We start from the raw sequence: 19,829 nt of genomic DNA on the forward strand, positions 1-19,829 counted from the left end.
CAGATATAAACAGACACAGACTGCAGAGAGTAAAATCCTGAGCATATCTAAGCAATCCTACCTTGGTTTGTGATTTACTTTGGAGATGACTGGTAAGAGAAGTTTTATTTCAATTTCTATTTTATTTGTTATCACTATTTTTCACTGTTTGTAGGTAGGAAGAGGTAGCTTGTTAATAAGATCTAATTTGAGTCATATTTTGTTGTTTTACCTTTAATTTCACTGTTGGTTCTCAGATAGCGATAGGTTTAAGACAGGCAAATGCTAGCCACCACAAAGGACCTATTCAGCTATAAATTTGCACAGATTGAAGAGAAGAAACATCTTACGATATCTAAACAATGCTACCTTGCTTGTAATTTACTTTGGAGTTGACTGGTAAGTGAAGTCCTATTTGAGTTTATATTTTGTTTCACTGTTTTTCACTGTTTGTAGGTAGGAAGGGCTAGCTGGCTAGCAAGATTTACTTTGATTCATATTTTGTTGTTTTACCTTTAATTTCACTGTTGGTTGTTAGAAAGGCGTAGGTTTTTGACAAGAAAACTCTAGCCACTTCAAGGGGCCTAGACAGCTAAATTCACACAGACTACAGAAAGGAAAATCTTGAGCATATCTGAATAATACTACCTTGGTTTTTGATTCACTTTGGAGTTCACTGGTAAGAGAAGTTTTATTTTAATTTATTTATATTTTATTTATCACATTTTTTTCACTTTTTGTAGGTGGGAAGGGATAGCTTGTTAATAAGATATACTTTGATTCCACTTTGTTGTTTTACTTTAATTTCACATTTTTTGTTAGAAAGGAATAGGTTTTAGAAAGGCAAACTCTAGCAACCACAAGGGACTTAAATAGCTATAAATTGACAAAGACAGCAGAGTGGATAATACTGATCTTATTTAAGCAATAGTACCTTTTTTGTGATTTACTTTGGAGTTGACTGGTAAGAGAAGTTTTATTTGAATTTATATTTTATTTTTATCACTGTTTTTCACTGTAGGTAGGAAGGGCTACCTTGTTAATAAGTTTTACTTTAATTCCTATTTTGTTGTTTTGTCTTTAATTTCACTGCTGGTTGTCAGAAAGGGATAGGTTTTAGAAAGGCAAACCTTAGCATCTACAAGGGGCTAGATATAAATTGACACAGACTGCAGAGAGTAAAATCCTGACCATGTCTAAGCAATCCTACAGAAGTTTGTGATTTACTTTGGAGTTCACTCGCAAGAGAAGTTTTATTTAAATGTACACTTTATTTGTTATTGTTTTTCACTGTTTGTAGGTAGGAATGGCTAGCTTTTTAAGAAGATTTACTTTGATTCATATTTTGTTGTTTTACATTTAATTTCACTGTTGGTTGTTAGAAAGGGATAAGATTCAGACAGGAAAAATCTAGCCACCACAAGGGATCCTGACAGCTGTAAATTCACACAGACTGCAGCGAGGAAAGTCTTGAGGATATCTAAACAATCCTACCATGGTGTGTGATTTACTTTGGATTTGACTGGTATGAGAAGTTTTATTTGAATTTATATTTTAGTTATTACTGGTTTTAACTGTTTGTGGGTAGGAAGGGCTAGCTTGTTAACAAAATTGACTTTGATTCATACTTTGTTTTACCTTATTTTCACTGTTTGTTAGAAAGGGAGAGGTTTTACAAAAGTAAACTCTAGACTCTGCAAGGGGTCTAGATAGCTATAAATACCCATGGACTGCAGAGAAGAAAATCCTTAGAATATCTAACATACTCCTTAGTTTATGTTTTACTTTGGAGTTGAGTGGTAAGAGAAGTTTTATTTGAATTTATATTTTATTTGTTATCACTGTTTTTCACTCTTTGTAAGTAGGATAGGCTACCTTGCTAACAAGATTTACTTTGATTCATACCTTGTTTTCCTTTAACTTTGCTTTTGGTTGTTGGAAAGGGATGGGTTTTAGAAAGGCATACTCTAGCCACCACAAAGGGCTTAGACAGCTATAAACAGACAAAGACTGCAGAGAGGAAAATCCTGAGCATATCTAAGCAATCCTACCTTGGTTTGTGATTTACTTTGGAGTTGACTGGTAAGAGACATTTTATTTGAATTTATATTTATATTTTATTTGTAATACCTGCTTTTCACTGTTTGTAGGTAGGATGGGCTAGCTTGTTAACAAGTTTTACTTTGATACCTGTGTTGTTTTTTTACCTTTTATTTCACTGTTGTTTGTTAGAAAGTGATAAGTTGTTGACAGAGAAACTCTAGTCACTGTAAAGGGCCTAGACAGCTGTAAATTCATAGACTGCAGAGAGGAAAATCCTGAGGATATCTGAACAATCCTAACAATATTTACTTTGATTCCAATTTTGTTGTTTTGCCTTTAATTTCACTCTTGCTTGTCAGAAAGTGGTCCTTTTTAGACTCTATCCATTGGAAAAAGGGTTAGACTTTAGATTCAAGCCACTGCAAGGAGCCTAGATAGTTATAAATTTACACAGACTGCAGTGCAAAATCCTGAGAATATCAAAGCAATCCTACTTTGGTTTGTGATTTACTTTGGAGTTGATTGGTAAGAGAAGTTTTATTTGAATTTATTTATATTTTATTTATCACTGTTTTTTTCACTATTTGAGAAGTGAAGGGCTAGCTTGTTAATAAGATATACTTTGATTCCACTTTGTTGATTTACTTAATTTTACATTTTTTTTAGAAAGGGATAGGTTTTAAAAAGGCAAACTCTAGCCATCACCAGGGACTTAAACAGCTATAAATTGACACAGACTGCAGAGAGGATAATCCTGAGCATATCTAAGCAATCCTACCTTGGTTTGTGATTTACTTTGGAGTTGACTGGTAAGAGACGTTTTATTTGAATTTATATTTTATTTGTTATCAATGTTTTTCTCTGTTGTAGGTAGGAAGGGCTAGCTAGTTGACAAGATCTATTTTCATTCATATTGTGTTGTTTTACCTTTCATTTCACTGTTGGTTTTTAGAAAGGGATAGGTTCATAGGTTCCTAGAGTAGTACTAGGCTATCTACCCTTGTGAGCCATTTTAAGCCTAGCCAATTATCCCTTGTGATACTCAAATCCTGCACCTTGTGTTTGTAAGGGAAACATCTGAACTATTAGGCCACCCTCCCAACTAGACATCCAAACTGTAGCCATCACAAGGGGCTTAGACAGCTATAAATTCTCACAGACTTCAGACAGGAAAATCCTGAGCATATCTAAACAAACCTGCCTTGGTTTATGATTTACTTTGGAGTTTACTGGTGAGGAAAGTTTTATTTCAATTTACTTATTTATTTATTTATTTATTTATTTATTTCCAGTTTGATTACCGGGGAAGTCCACTGGGCCAGAACGTACCCATTTTCAGTGGAGGCCCGGGGAGAAAAGCTCCAAAAGCAAAGCAAATACAATCTTAGTTACATGGTGTAAAAGGTAGTAATAAAATATATACATTTGAAATTACATTACATTGATACAGATTAGTAAAAAAAAAGCAAAAAACACACAGTATACTCCAAAATCATCATTCAGGAAGGTAGATAATAGATATAGTAGTTTCCTTCAAGTAGCAGGTTAAAACTGTATGAGAAGAAGGTCTAAGGTTACATGCTATTTACAATATTTACATATGAGGAGAAGAGAGAGAGAGAAAGTACATAGACTGAGAGTGGGTTAAGGTTTGATCAAGCTGTGATCGAGAGAAGAAAAGAGGAGAGAGGAAAAAAAAGAGAATTAGGATAGAGTAGAGAGAAAGGATATAGAGGGATTCAAGGGGAATTTATTTAAATTTAAGTAGGATGTAAGCAGGTACACTTATGTTTAGTGGACAAGTAAGAGAAAAGTTGGGTTTTGAAGGCTTCAGTGTTAGATGTTTTTCTAAGAGTAGAAGGGAGAGAGTTCTTCATTTTATTTGTTATCACTGTTTTTCCCTCTTTGTTGGTATGAAGGCCTAGCTTGTCAACAAGATTTACTTTGATTCATATTTTTTGTTTACCTTTAATTTCACTGTTGGTTGTTAGAAAGGGTTAGACAGGCAAACTCTAGCCACTGCAAGGGCACTTGACAGCAATAAATTCACACTGAGTGCTGACAAGAAAATCTTGAGCATATCCAAACAATCATACGTTGGTTTGTGAATGAATTAGGACTTGACTGGTAAGAGAAGTTTTATTTGAATTTGTATTTTATTTGTTATCCCTGCTTTTCACTGTTTGTAGGTAGGAAGGGCTAGCTTGTTAACAACATTTACTTTTGATTCCTATTTTGTTGTTTTGCCTTTAATTTCACTGTTGGTTTTCAAAAAGAGATAGGTTTTAAAAAGCCAAACTCTAGCCACAGCAAGGCGCCTAGACAGCTATAAATTCGCACAGACATCAGAGAGGAAAATCCTCAGAATATCTAAATGCTACCTTGGTTTGTGATTTACTATGGAAATGACTGGTAAGAAAAGTTTTACTTGAATTTATATTTTGTTATCACTGTTATTCACTGTTTGTAGGTAGGAAGGGCTAGCTGGTTAGCAAGATTTACTTTGATTCATATTTTGTTGTTTTTACCTTTTATTTCACTGTTGGTTTTTAGAAAGCAATACGTTTTTGACAGGAAAAGTCTAGCCACTTCAAGGGTCCTAGACAGCTGTAAATTGATACAGACTGCAGAGAGGAAAATCCTGAGGATATCTGAGCAATCATACCTTGGTTTTTGATTTACTTTGGAGTTGACTGGTACAAGAAATTGTATTTGAATTTATATTTTAGTTATCACTGTTTTTAACTCTTTGTGGGTAGGAAGGGCTAGCTTTTTAACATGATTTACTTTGATTTATATTTTGTTTTACTTTAATTTCATTGTTTGTTAGAAAGGGACAGATTTTATAAAGGCAAACTCTAGACTCTGCAAGATGTCTAGATAGCTATAAATTCCTACAGACTGCAGAGAGATAAATCCTGAGGATATCTGAGCAATCATAGTTTGTTTTTTGATTTACTTTGGAGTTGACTGGTACGAGAAATTGTATTTGAATTTACATTTTAGTTATCACTGTTTTTAACTCTTTGTGGGTAGAAAGGGCTACCTTTTTAACATGATTTACTTTGATTCATACTTTGTTTTAATTTAATTTCACTGTTTGTTAGAAAGGGATATATTTTATAAAGGCAAACTCTAGACTCTGCAAGAGGTCTAGATAGCTATAAATTCCCACAGACTGGAGAGAGAAAAATCCTTAGATTATCTAAGGATCCCCTTGGTTTGTGTTTTACTTTGGAATTGAGGGGTAAGAAGTTTTATTTGAATTTATATTTTATTTATTATCACTTTTTTTCACTCTTTGTAGGCAGGACGGGCTAGCTTGTTAACATGATTTACTTTGATTCATACTTTGTTGTTTTACTTAAATTTCACTTTTGGTTGTTAGAAAGGGATAGGTTTTAGAAAGGCAAACTCTAGCCAGCAGAAAGGGCTTAGACAGCTATGAGTGGACACAGACTGTAGAGAGGAAAATCCTGAGCATATCTAAGCAATCCTACCTTGGCTTGTGATTTACTTTGGAATTGACTAGTAAGAGAAGTTTTATTTGAATTTATATTTTGTTTATCAATGTTTTTCACTGTTTGTAGGTCAGAATGGATAGCTTGTTAACCAGATTTAGATTGAGTCATAGTCTGTTGTTTTACCTTTAATTTCAATGTTGGTTGTTAGAAAGGAGTAGGTTTTAGACAAGCAAACTCTATCCACCACAAGATAACTAGTTAGTTAAAATTTCACACAGACTGCAGAGGGGAAAATCTGCCTTGGTTTCTGATTTACTTTGGAGTTGATAGGTAAGAGAAGTTTTATTTGCATTTATATTTTATTTGTTATCAATGTTTTTCTCTGTTGTAGGTAGGAAGAGAAAGATCTATTTTCATTCAAATTGTGTTTTACCTTTAATTTCACTGTTGGTTTTTAGAAAAGGATAGGTTTTAGACAGGCAAACTCTAGCCACCACAAGGGGCCTAGACAGCTATAAATTCACATAGACTACAGAGAGGAAACTCTTGAGAATATCTAAGCATTCCTACCTTGGTTTGTGATTTACTTTGGAGTTGACTGGTAAGATAAGTTTTGTTTGAATTTATATTGTATTAGCTATCACTGTTTTTTATTCTTTGTAGATAGGAAGGGCTAGCTTGTTAATAAGATTTACTTTGATTCATACTCTGTTTTACCTTTAATTTCAATGTTGGTTGTTGGAAAAGGGATACGTTTTAGACAGGCAAACTTTAGCCACCACATAGTGACTAGTCAGCTAAAAATTCGCACAGACTGCAGAGGGGAAAATCTACCTTGGTTTCTGATTTAGTTTGGAGTTGACAGGTAAGAGAATGTTTATTTGAATTTATATTTTGTTATCACTGCTCTTCACTGTAAAAAGGAATGGCTAGCTTGAAAACAAAATTTACTTTGATTCCTATTTTGTTGTTTTACCTTTAATTTCACTGTAGTTTGTCTGAAAGGGATAGGTTTTAGACTCTAGCCACTGGAAAAAGGGGTATGTTTTAGATTCAAACTACTGCAAGGAGCCTTGATAGCTATAAATTCACACAGACTGCAGAGGAAAATCCTGAGAATATCTAAACAACCCTTCCTTGGTCTGTGATTTACTTTGAGGTCGACTAGTAAGACAAGTTTCATTTGAATTTATATTTTATTTGTTATCACTATTTTTCACTGTTTGTAGGTAGGAAAGGGTAGCTTGTGAATAATATTTACTTTGAATCATATTTTGTTTTATTTTTCATTTTACTGTTGGTTCTTAGAAATAGATAGGTTTTAGAAAGCCAAACTCTAGCCTCCACAAGGGGACTAGACATCTATAAATTCACACAAACTGCAGAGAGAGAGGAATCTTGAGCATATCTAACCAATCCTACATTGGATTGTGATTTATTTTGAAGTTTACTGGTAAGAGGACTTTTATTTGAATTTATATTTTATTTTTAATCACTATTTTTCACTGATTTACTTTGATTCATATTTTGTTGTTTTACCTTTAATTTTACTGTTGGTTGTTAGAAAGGTATATATTTTAGACAGGAAAGCCCTAGCCACCCCAAGGGGCCTAGACAGCTATAAATTCACACAGACTACAGAGAGGAAAATCCTGAGTACATCTAAACAATATTACATTGGTTTGTGATTTTCTTTGGAGTTGGTATGTAAGAACTTTTATTTGAATTTATATTTTATTTGTTATCACTGTTTTTCTCTGTTGTAGGTAGGAATGGCTAGCTAGTTGACAAGATCTACTTTGATTCATATTTTTTTACTTTACCTTTAATTTAACTGTTGGTTTTTAGAAAGCGATATGTTTTAGACAGGCAAACTCTAGCCACCAAAAGGGGCCTAAACAGCAATAATTTCACACAGACTGCAGAGACAAAAATCCTCTGCGTATCTAAACAATCTTACCTTGGTTTGTGAAGTACTTTGGAGCTGACTAGTCAGAGAAGTTTTATTTGAATTTATATTTTATCTGATATCGATGTTTTTCATTTAGGTAGGAAGGGCTAGCTTGTTGGCAAGATTTACTTTGATTCATATTTTGTTGTTTTTACCTTTAATTTCACTGTTGGTTGTTAGAAAAGGATAGGTTTTAGACAGGCAAATTCTGGCCAACTGCAAGGGGCCTAGACAGCTATAAATTCACACAGACTGCAGAAGGGAAAGTCCTGAGCATATCTAAATAATCCTACCTTGGTTTTTATTTACTTTCATTTGACTGGTAAGAGAAGTTTTATTTGAATTTATTTATATTTTATTTATCACTGTTCTTTTACTCTTTGTAGGTGGAAAGGGCTAGCTTATTAAGAAGATATACTTTGATTCATACTTTGTTGTTTTACTTTAATTTCACTTTTTTTGTTAGAAAGGGATAGGTTTTTGAAAGGCAAACTCTAGCCACTGCAAGGGACTTACATAGCTATAAATTGACACAGACTGCAGAGAGGTTAATCCTGATCTGATCATAACAATCCTACATTGATTTGTGATTTAATTTGGAGTTGACTGGAAAGAAAAGTTTTATTTGAATTTCTACATTATTTTTTTATCACTATTTTTTACTCTTTGCAGAAAGGAAGGGCTAGCTTGTTAACAAGATTTACTTTGATTCATATGCTGTTGTTTTACCTTTAATTTAACTGCTGGTTTATTAGCAAGGGATAGGTTTTAGACAGGCAAACTCTAGCCACTGCAAGGGGTCTTGACAACTATAAATTCACACAAACTGCAGAGAGGAAAATCCTGAGCATATCTAAACAATCCTACATTGTTTTGTGATTTACTTTGGACTTGACTGGTAAGAGAAGTTTTATTTAAATTTATATTTTGTCATCACTCCTCTTCACTGTTTGTAGATAAGAAGGGATAGCTTGTTAACAACATTAACTTTGATTCCTATTTTGTTGTTTTACCTTTAATTTCACTGTAAGTTGTCAGTAAGGGATAGGTTTTAGACAGGCAATTCTAGCCAATGCAAGGCACCTAGCCACCTATAAATTCACACAGACTGCAGAGAGGAAAATCCTGAGAATAAACATTCCTAACTTGGTTTGTGGTTTCCTTTGGAGTTGACATTTAAGAGAAGTTTTATTTGAATTTTATCACTGTTTTTCACTGTCTGTAGCTATCCCCAGTAAAAACAGTAATAAAGGAGGTCTTATAATCTCTGATCCCTTCTATACTGTTAGTCAATGTACTAGTAGAGACTGGGGAAATATCCATTTCATGGTCTGCTAAGAGAGGGAGATAAAAACCTCTTTCTCTTGTATTGACTACCTCTAAAAGAATGTCTGTAATAAATTTACAAGGATAACCCCTTCTTAGAAACATTTGTTTAAGACTGTCGCATTCACATAGAAATCCTCGGAGAGGAAAATCCTGAGCATATTTAAGCATCCCTACCTTGGTTTGTTATTTACTTATTTATAAGTTTATATGTTATTATTTATAGCATCTCAAGAGATAGCAGATCTTGGAATATGAGGATGGAAGGATATAATGTATTTACAAGGGTACAGGAGGGAAGGTAGGCTAAAAAACAGGAAAAGAAAAGTTTTGGCTGCTGGCCACCCTAGCAGGGGAGTGTACTTTAAGACCTGAGGCAATTTATACAATGGTGTTTCTATCGACAGAAGTTATAAAACACATACGTTCTTCTATTTTAAAACACCTACAAGGAGACAAAACTTCCCAGACATTGTTTGTGTTCCTAAAGAAATTACTGTTCAAGTCAAGTTTCACCACTGTTGATGTGCAGTGATCATGTGGTTCTGATGGTTAATTTTTTGTTTCTGCCAAACTGAAATTTAAGCCCATGCACAGAAAGTTAATTACAGATTATATGGAAGCAAAACATTCACTATGTAAAACTAACCGGAGTGAGATGTTCAGTGGAAAAACTGCAGATGGAATGTGGAAAGTTTTGGAAGAGAAATTGTTGTAGTGCAAAAAAATCAAAAAACTGTTTAACATCATGATCTAGGCATACAGCATCGGGAGGATATAGTTCTATAAGAACAAGATATCTGATTAAGGCGAGAGACAAAAAATAAGAAATGGAAGAGAGGTCGAACTGCAACTTTGAAAACTGAAATAAGCTGGACAAATAGATTAAGCATAGTGTGAGGCAAGAGCAAGAAACATTTGAAGAAAATTGATATAAAGATATTGAGCATAACAGGAAACCTTTTTATAGCTATATAAGATGTGGAAGGAGTAAAGACACACAAACAAACTTTGTGCACATTTTAAAATTTATTCTCAGACACAACAGATTATAGATATATTTACAAAATCTTATGCAAAACAGTTTGGCCCCACAAAGGGGATGATACGTTGTCCTAGTAACATCCAGGTAACCCCAGATACTAAAATCAAATTGGATTATATTGAGAAAGAACTGTGCAAACTAGATCCAAACAAAGCACAGGGAGGAGATGGAGTTAGTAACAATGACCTGAGAACACTTCAGCAAGAACTTATGGTATCATTATATCTATTATTCACTAGGCCATATAAATATGGGGAGATTCCTCAAGATTGGAGACATGTGCTTATTAAACCTGTCTTCATGGGAAAGGGGAGTAGGACAAACCCAGAGTCATACAGACCCTTAAGTCTACTTTCATGTTGTAGAAAAATAATTGAGAAGGTAATATTGGATAAGTTATTTTCAGAAGTGGATAGGTTGGGACTTGAAACTATATATCAGCATGCATATGTTGAAAATAGATCTATTACCATCTGTAACATGATGTTCTAAAACAATATAATAGCTATGAATGAAAAGTTGTGCTGTGATGTAATTTATATAGATTTAACTTCAGCATTTGACAGAGTCATACACATAACACTGATCAATTAATTAGTACAACTAAGTATTGATGTACTCTTAATAAGATGGATAGCTTCATGGCTTACAAATAGGACATGGCAAGTATCATACAGCAACTGGACAGGTGAAATCCTTGGTTACAGTCAGGTTGTCCCACAGAGCTCTGTCCTAGGCCCTACTTGTTTAGATTGTATCTTTCAGACCTAACTTTTTTATCTGAAGTATTCTACAGTCTATATGCAGACGGTCTGAAATTGGGTAAACTGGTTACATGCGTTATAAAGGTGTTTGTTATAAAAGTGTGTTTGTTATAAAAGTGTGTTTGTTACAAAAGTGTGTTTGTTACAAAAGTGTGTTTGTTACAAAAGTGTTTCACGTGTTTCACCAAGATAAAGCATATCTGCTAAATTGACCATTTGGGCACAGGGGAATAATATGCTGATAAAAACATCAAAAACTAAGCATATGAGATTTGGGAGACATAAGTTGAAAGGTGAATATCTAATACAGCACATAGTGATTGAAACTGTAGATTCATTTAAGGACTGGGTATATGGGTACATTCAGCTAGGAGTTTTTCTAATAACCAATTGATTAATAATAGTTTTAAAGCTATAGGTTGTATAAAAAGATTTATAAAGTCTAGGAATATATATTCAACTAAACATAAAAAAAACCACCAGAAGCTCGGCATGCTTTATAGAAATGCTAACTTTCTATCATTAGCTACAAGACAAACCCTCGCCTCCACCTTCCTTCTACCTTCTCTATTGTATGGAGCTCCTCTTCTAACCAACCTAACAGCTTCCATCTCCTCTAAACTAGAAAGTTGCTACAACAAAATTGCCAAATTTGCCACTAACTCTTCTCATTCTACACACCATTGCATCTCCCTCCATAGTCTCCAGTGGCTCAAACTCCCTAATCATCTTGAATACCTCCAACTTACTACGGCTCACAAACTTCTTTTCAAACCCAATGCTTGCCCTGCACTTTCAAATATCCTACCTTTCTATACTCCTCTCAGGCTCCTAAGATCTGGCCACTAAAATCTTCTTTCCGTACACAAACCTAAATGACCACCTGGTCACCTACTGCTTTCTTATACTATACCAAAGAAATGGAACCTGCTTCCTCCCCAGCTTAGAATAACCACTAGTCCTGAACAATTCAAATCTCTACTCCATTCTCACCTCCTCCAAAACTGGAAATGTAATTGTATACTTCCCACCTAGATCCTATTATATTACCAGTTTCAATATTCTCCCTCCTGCCCCTCTTCTCCCAAATCTTCCTTCAGCTCCCCACCCTCTACTTCTTTATTACTTTTTTCTTTTCTTTCTTTCTCCCCCTGTAATAACCCTATGTAGATACCTTTTAAATATTCACTTCCCCATAGCCTATATGCCTTTTTCCTGCAACTTATCTTTCATCTTCTTCATTCTGCTACTTTATCTGCATTTTTATACCTATGTATATGTATAAATATTATTTACTTTGTTAATTTGTTTGCATTTTTATACCTATGTATATGTATAAATATTATATACTTTGTTAATTTGATTTAGTGTGCAATATTATAGGAATATACAGCTTTAAAAGTGCAAAGTCTTTGTAACATGGAGCTTTTCTCCCCGGGCCTCCACTGAAAACCGGCTTTCAGGCCCAGTGGACATCCCCGGTTATCAAATTGGAAATAAATAAATGAATAAAATCAGAAATTATGAATTCATTCTTTGTTAGTTACCTTAGGCCCAACGTTGAGTATGGAATAACAACATGGAAACCCTATAAGAAAACAAGCATGAGTAAACTGGAAAGAGTGCAGCAGAAATATACCAAGGGCATCCATGGATGTGAAAATTTAAGTTATTATGAAAGACTAAAATATCTGAACTTGTACAGTGTCTCTTACAGAGATCTACAAGGAGATCTTATTCAAGTATATAAGGCATTTAGAGACAGCTACCTCTGGGAATGCTTGGAGTTATCAAAAGGTGCTAGAGAATCATCAGATAACCTATGGAGAAGATAGGAACAAAGTTATAAAATATCAGGATTTGCAAGCATGAATGACAGCAATATGGAAGGAAGATACCCAGATAGTTCCAATAGTAGTAGGACCAACAGGTCTTATAAAAAAGAGCCTACAATCATATTTAGATATGCTACCAATACATGCAACTCCATACAAATTGCAGAAGGAGTCATTACTGGGCACATTGCAGGTGTGAAGAACACTTTTGGCTGACCTCCAAGAGTGAAACAATACTAATTTCATGAATTTTAATCATACTTTGACTTAGGAATGGGATCCATTCCTGTCATGGTATTAGAAACCCAAAACATTTGGAGAAATTCAAACAAATCTATAGGAATGAGAAGTGTACTAATTGCTTCTCTGACAGAATAGCTGGTGCATGGAACAGACTACCAAATCACATTAAAGCAAGTATTAGTTTAAATATTTTTAAGAACAGCCTGGACACTTATTATGGGAACAAGTGTTTTGGTATACTGGCAAGCTAAAAGGGCATTAATGCCCGTGCTTGAAATATTTGTATGTATATATGTATTTTCACCACTAGCACTTAAAACCACTTGCCTGCCATTGCTTCTTCTAGACACAATTACAGCATATGACCTCTGTGAACCATGCACTCTGATGTCTGCATCCTCCTTCTCTGGGTAACTCTTGATAGCCTCACTAATAATTTCTACCTAATTACTATCAATTCATTTAACATTATAGATCAATCTGCAATCCGACAAGTTGCATGTACATATCTGTTTTTGGTTTTCTTCCTCCACACACTATCGCATAATATTCAAGCAAGAAACTGAAACAGCATCTTCCAGTTCTCCTTCTTCCATCAATCACATGAAATTGTTATGTAGTACACCTCCTTCCAAAAAATAATTTATTTCCACATTATTTTGCAGAGTGCTATCCTCACTCCTTACTTCACAGACATTCTCCAGCACGTTCATTCGCTGCTCTTTGCCATGTTTCTATCTCACCATCAGCATCCCTCTAGAGCCATCTGGCCATGAGAAGAATAAGAGAATGTCTACCTGTTGCCTTACACAATTTTTTGAATAATCAGTATGAATGCCTCCTAACCCCGTCAACAGAATGCAAATAAATAAATACAAGTAACTAATATCATATCAGCATTTTGGAAAGGAGCACAGGCCTCTGTACTATAACAGCAGAGATTAGTGACTCTGGGAAAGAAATAGAATTGACTCTTATGTCTACAGGTTAGACAAACAATACACTATCTAAGCCAGAGAAATGAGAAACAAGGACATATGTGTAAGAGAATAAGAGTGCTGTCAAGAACTGCCTGTCAAAACACTTTGATATAAAACCATGGTAAGATTATTACCAGACAAAGGGTTATTATAAAGCCCTACATAATGCCAGAGCCTTGAAGAAAATCTGTACAGAAGCAGTGCAGAGGATACTTAATATAGATGCAGTGGTATAGCCATCCAAATGCACAGAACTGCATTGACCTAGTTTAACCCACCATAATATAAATGGCCTATTGAGGACTTAGAGACCATCCACTGGACTGAAATTGAGAGTTTAAACAATGGGGGAGCTGATTACTAAGTAGTGCGGTAGCTTTTACCAGACAGAAGAGTATATGTGATACAAAATATTGTAAATTAGTGAAATAAATAATGCCTATATCTGGAAATAGAATGGATGGATATCTGGAAATAGTGTTGCAAAAAGTGTGTAAGATCTGTTATGCTGAGGTAATGAGTATTTAGTTTAAGAAGGAATGGTTTCCTCCTGTTAATGTGTATGCTGTTTTAAGGTAGCCAGCAAATTGTTCGCATTAGGCAGAGCAAATTATCTGTATGAAATAATTATGGATGAATAAAAAGAGGACCTAGGAGAGCACAAGACAGAAAGCATTTGTCCTTTGTACAACAGAACTTGTTGACCAGAGCATTGGCTCCCATGAGAAAGCATCATCAATGGTTAATCATGACCTGACAGAAGAAGCTAGAAGTTGTCCTACTTGAGAACTCCAGAAGAGACTAACTTTCAGAAACTGTTCCCAAAATCTGTTTATGATGCTGTGGTATTGTGAGTTCAGCCGTAATATTTTTAAGGTTGTCAGGAAGAACCTGCATTTGAGTCTGATTGTAGCTAATAATTTTTACTGTCTTTATAAAGACTGGGTCCCATCTATCCTCATTAATCTTCCAAATTATATATATGTTCAGTAAAATATCAGTGTTGGATGTGATGAGTTCTGCTGTGTTGCTGATTTGGAATAATGAGGTGTGTGACTCTTTAGATGGGCTATCATAAGACAATAACTTCAAGCCCCTTTTCAGTTTTGCATTCACAATTTTATTCTCAGATGTTTTATTTTCCCTGTTGCTCAATGATGATTTGACTTGTCATGTTTTTGCATGAAATTAAGTTGACAGCTTTTTGTCATTTTTAATAATCACATTTTTTTTATAGTTTTTCATCATAAAATAGTGTGATTATCATGGGTACTTTGAAAATAAATATTACAAATGCAGTGCTGACCACAAAGAATTCTGGTATTAACAAGATACACAGAAAAAAATAATTCTTAGAATGCAAATTAGGTAATATCATAGCACAGAAAGAAGCAAAGCACTCACACATTGCTTAAACAATGCAAATTAAACTATTAATCCAGATATTTGAAATATAATAAATCATAATCCACAGGGGTAAATAATATCAGCAACAGTGTGCACTAGCTGAAACCTACAATTTAACCTAACCAGTTGAGACCACAAGGTGCAGAAAAACACCTTCCTGTGGATTCAATAAATCTGTGTAGACTTCGAGTGAAGCCTACACAGAGTTTACATCTCTGCAAGATGAGCAGTAGTGTTAATCGCATATGCTTGCCACACATTGTGATTACACAAATACGAGTAACATTTCATGGCCAGCAACAGTATTGCTGACTAGAAAACCATATTGGAGTGGTTTACATAACACATAAGACACAAGCCACTCATGCAAGATCAAACCCATGCCATTAATCATCTTGTATTTACTAACTGCAACACAGAAACACATCGCAAATGCATCTTATACAACACCTTGAAAGGAAGTCTGCATGGTCAGTTCCTAACAGGTATGCATACAGAAGAATAGTTCTGTATGGGCAACCAGATGTGTGCAGGCTGACTGTGTCAAATGTCATACACTTGACTAAAGCATCCCTGGTTGACATAGGTATCAGCCATAAGGATAACAACACATACACACTATTATATGTGGATGCCCTACACACAGCTAGGTATTCTATGCACCTGCCACATGTAATGGCAAACAATCTTGTCTGAAGCATCTGTAATTGATGTGTGAATTAAGAAGTGGTGTGAAATAATGAATGGCACAGCAGTATGTGAGACTGATGGCAATACATCAACTCTGCCCATGTGCATAGAAACTACAACACTGAAAAGTCTAGCGTCAATGAGTGAGGAAGCTGTCACTGTGATATTATTCACTTGCCAAACAATGCATGAAGCACACTGTATAAGCACATGTCAAACCTCAAGACGTGCCACACAATCACTGTCCCCCTGACATTATCAGTGAAAATGTTATACTGGCATGAAATCCTGACATGCATGCATATGTGTTCATGCAAACTATCAAATGGTAATACTGATGTGATGTATTTTTATGTCTGTGATGCTGGATAGTCACACTATAGCTGTACCTAGGATACAAATGGACTTTTTAGGGTCATAGGAAAGTACTAGGCTATTGTCCCAAGATGTCATAAAAACCTAGCCTTATTTAACATGAGTACCAGAATTTTAAATAGCTATGTAAACAAACCTCACACAATTATGAGTCTATGCTATGTTATCAAAGACCAACTGCCTCTATCCATGAGGGGCATGGGTGCAACACCAGGAGTACAATTACCATTAACCTTCCATTGAATGGTTGTACTTGACTAGAGCCAGGAAAGGGCTTTGCATTATATGAATGGGAAACATGTTCCTGAGAAAGGGTAGTGTTTGAGGCATGTTTCTATCTCACCAACATGATTTATTATGTTAGAGGCTGGGTTAACATCCTTAGAATGAGTGACACTCATGCAGTTTGTTTTAGCAATGTTTAGCATTAATATCAGGGACAGATTGTAGATTGCTCTCTAGGCCAGATACAAGTCATCTCTTATTAGTCTGTAGGGGACAGAATACAGTGATACAGGTTTCAATCTTTCCATCTAGACTTGCCTTTTACACTGTGTATCTTTCTTGTGGAAAATCTCTTGTATTGCTCCAGCTGTTGCAAATGTATAGTGAGTTACATGCAAAAGGGTGCATTGTTCTCAATTATGTTGTGATGATCGCCAAGTAGAATGGGATTATAATGTCCTTTAATCTGGATAACATAGCCATACTTATGAGTTGTGCCACATAGAAGGGATTTCAAATGTCCGATTACTATCTACCTGACTACCCAGATCACATACCACTGGGTCATCTCATTGGGTTGTGCTGTCTGTATTGGAATTAGCTTGAATATTTGCTTTACTAAAGGGAATAATTATGCTTTTTTGGACATTTAGTGTGTTTCCATGGCCCTGGCACCAATCATTTGTGTGCATTAATACTTTCTGCAGTATATCAATACCATTACTTGATTCAAGGATTGTCCATAATTTGCAGTCATCCACAAAGTTGTTCGGACAAAGGCTGTCTAAGTTTGCCTTGACTTCTATGAATTAAATATCAAACAGGAAAGGGCCAAGTACAGAACCCTGTGGTACTGTGCTGATCACTTGCCTCTCACTAGAGGTGAATTCAAACACTTTGACAGTATATGTCCTGTTGGTGATCTAACGGGCTGCTCACTTGGTGATGTAGTGGTTAATGGCCAGTCGAGACAGTTTCTCTGTAATATCTGAGTGTGGAATTGTATCAAATGCCTTGGCCAGTTCAAGTTAGGTGGGATGCACATTCTTTCCTTCATCCATGGCCTTGGTGACCTTCTTGGAAAAGTTAACCAGATTTAACAGACATGATCTAACCTTAGCAAATCAAAAATGGTTTGGTTACACAGTCAGAAGATTACCTATGTTCTTGTTGATAAGGTCAAATATGATTCTTTCCAGTGGGTTACCGATGAGGCTAGTCAGTCTTATGGATCTATAATTCCCTAACTCGGGTGATGGTCCCCCCTTGTTCACACAGATGACTGTTGCTGTCCACAATTCTGCCAGAAAATAGCTGGTCTGGAGAGGTGGTTAAGTAGGGATCTAACTGTGTCTAGTAGGTCATGTTTTAATTTATTGATAAGGCAACTTGAGATATTGTCAGGTCTCATTCATGCCCTTTTTTAGCCTTAAAGAGCACACCAATGTGCATCTTTCTTGTGAAAATATGCTAAGTAATGTTTGCATGCATGCTTTGTGTGACAACCAGCGGCAAAAGGGGGTGAAATTTGATCCAAATTTGTCAGCTAGCAGGTTGTGTGTATAGCTGTCTATTTCCCTTAAGATGTTGCACTTTAAAAAAAATTGTGATAATACCTCCAAATGCAACCTTTGGTATGTATCACATGACACACAGGGTAACTGTTAACACAGTTGTACATCTCTACCTATTTCATGTCATTACATCACTTGCACATCTTATGTATATGCTTATCATTGTAGAGGTATGTGTGAGCACTCTAATATCATATATGGGAACATTACAAATGAGGTGGATGTGGTTCTTGCAGAACAGTTAATGACACAAATACTAACAACCACACAATGCTGCTGGGCAACACTTGAATAATCATTGTGGATAGCAACACAGTTGTGCATACAATGAATTCTCCAAGGTTGCAAATGAATCTGAACGTCTTATGTTTGTGTATATAACAGCATTACAACATGTAGATGAAACAAGGCATATGAGCCCATGTAACTAGTATGATGCAATATTGCTCTATGTCACATAGAATTTCATGATGGTAGTTAGACACATGCACACGTGCTATACTGCAAGTGTCACTGTGATGGCTGAATTAGAAATGTGTAAAATGTTAATATACTCCACTATGAGAACACATGCCTTACTAAGGCAACAATAAACGCAGCAGCATCCCATGTCAACAATCCTCTGGAGACATATTACTACAGCTGTTACGGAAGGAACATGTAATAAAATGACTGCAGTGGCCATGAATACATTACCTCAAATCACGGATTGGAATACACTGTTGTAGGACTACCATACATCCATACCTCAACATTGCACATGTCAATGTTGCTGTCATCCACATGTGCTATCTTCATAGGGTCATAGGACATTGCTAGGCTAACGGACAACATCTCATAATATCCTAGCCATTATTATAGCCTTTATACAAAACTGCTATGTTTATATGATGGGAGATAGTAGGGGTACATGCATATGTGAGCATGTGTTTGATAATATTACTTACTGCCTCCTTCCATATGGGACATGTACCACCCCATGATAAAATTAGGAGTCACGCATCCAGTGGTCTGCAGATGGCTTGCAGAGGGTCATGGAAGGGCTGTGCTTTGTGTACGCATCTTTGAGATGATGACAACCTCCAGTGTTTGGCAAAAAGGATGTTATGTGTACAGAGGGAAAAAGGGGGGTGTTGGATTCATGGAACTATTTTATAGTTTCTCCTGAGTGGGGGCAAAATAAAGAGATTCAAAGGATCATATATTAACTGCAACATACCGCTGACCACACTCACAGCAGTTGACTGAGGTCAGATTTGAGCATTAAGCATGTCGACATATGAAAACTGGATTCCATACAGTGCAACAGTAGCAACACCACAGATGTCTAACTTTAACATTGCCACAGTGTACTTTATAGAGGATGACAGAGTCATTCTATGCTGAGAAGATGTTGGGAGGAGTGTGTGATAAAGATGTGGAGCCACATTTCGATGTAAAATTGTTGCCACACATGTATTTGAATATGCACACAAGTTGTCTGCTGTAAGATTACATCCACAAAGTGTCTAGCTGCACCTTTCTGAGAACATAGTAGTTAATGGACATGGCAAGACAGACATCTGAGGGTGATACTGTCAGAGTGCACTTTATAGGGGATGACATCATTATTGTATGTCAAGAAGAAGATGTTTGGAAGAGTGAATGACAAAATTGTGGTCCCACATGCCGTTCTACAACTGTTGCCAGACTGATAGTTGAATGAACATACATACACATAAGTTGACTGCTGTGAGATTAGAACCCCTACTTCTATAGTTATATAAGCGAGAGAACACAGCATTTAACTCTTGTGCCACACCACAAGTTTTGCATTCATGTTGTCCGAGTCTAGTTTATAGCAGATGACACCATCAGTGTATAGTGAGAGGAAGATGTTGATAGGAGTGTCTCACATGCTGGGGGTATTTATACAATCTAGAAAACAC

The sequence above is a fragment of the Protopterus annectens genome, chromosome 16.part0 (assembly GCF_019279795.1).
Source record: "Protopterus annectens isolate FY-2018-M chromosome 16.part0, PAN1.0, whole genome shotgun sequence".
NCBI lineage: Eukaryota > Metazoa > Chordata > Ceratodontiformes > Protopteridae > Protopterus > Protopterus annectens.